Source organism: Octodon degus, unplaced genomic scaffold (genome assembly GCF_000260255.1).
Source record: "Octodon degus isolate 3935 unplaced genomic scaffold, OctDeg1.0 scaffold00089, whole genome shotgun sequence".
In the NCBI taxonomy this organism is placed as follows: Eukaryota; Metazoa; Chordata; class Mammalia; order Rodentia; family Octodontidae; genus Octodon; species Octodon degus.
This window is the reverse complement of record NW_004524665.1, coordinates 425,456-426,331: the sequence shown is the minus strand read 5'-3', so window position 1 is coordinate 426,331 and position 876 is coordinate 425,456.

Below are 876 nucleotides of genomic sequence, written 5' to 3'. Positions count from 1 at the left end.
ATTGGTTTTCCTCCCTGTTTCTGTAGTTGATTCTTTACTTAGATGCTATGAGTTCTGAGAATTCTTTTTTTATTTCTGAAAAGAATTCCACTCTGAGTTCCTCTATAACTTTCTGCTGTTTCTTATTTACTATTGATGTTATTAATTCATACATTTGAGCTGAGCAGGTAGAAAAGAATTCTGCTTTGAGCTGCTCTATGACTTTATGCTGTTACTTCTTTACTACCGACGCTATTAATTCATACATTTGACCTGAGCTAGTGTCCTCTGCACTTGTTCTGGGTGGTCATTGTGTTTCCTCCATATGTTTCTGAATTTGATTCTTTACTGCAGATGTTATTAATTCAGGGATTTGGTTTTTCATTTCCAATCTCAGTTCCTCTATACCTTTCTGCAGCTGTTTCTTTATTTCAGAAGATGTTGATTCACTGATTTTAGCTGAGTGATTCCCAATTTGTTCTGTGGTAGTGTTCTCTGCACTTGTTATGGCTGGGCTTGGGGTCTGAGATTGCATTTTGCTACTTCTCATTGTCATTTTGTGTAGCACTGTCTTCTGACCTTTGTTATAGATCTTTGTTGCAGTTATAGCCTTAGCACCTACTGAAGTTCAGGTGCAGATCTTCAAAGTTTGGATTTATCCAGCTTTGCTTGGCTTTGTTCTGGCTGCTGTGCTCAGTTCCCTCTTGCTGCTGCCCTTGGGGGTGAACCTGTTGTGCCCCTCTGGGAAGATTTTCTGCTCCTGGACTAGCTGGGTTGTTCTGTCCCCTACATCCTCTGCATGGATTGCAGCTGCAGGGTTTCACCCCAGGCCTGTATGCCAGGCCTGAGCTGAGTCTGGAGGGGACAAGGTGGAGTAGTGGGGAGAGGCAGCTCTCC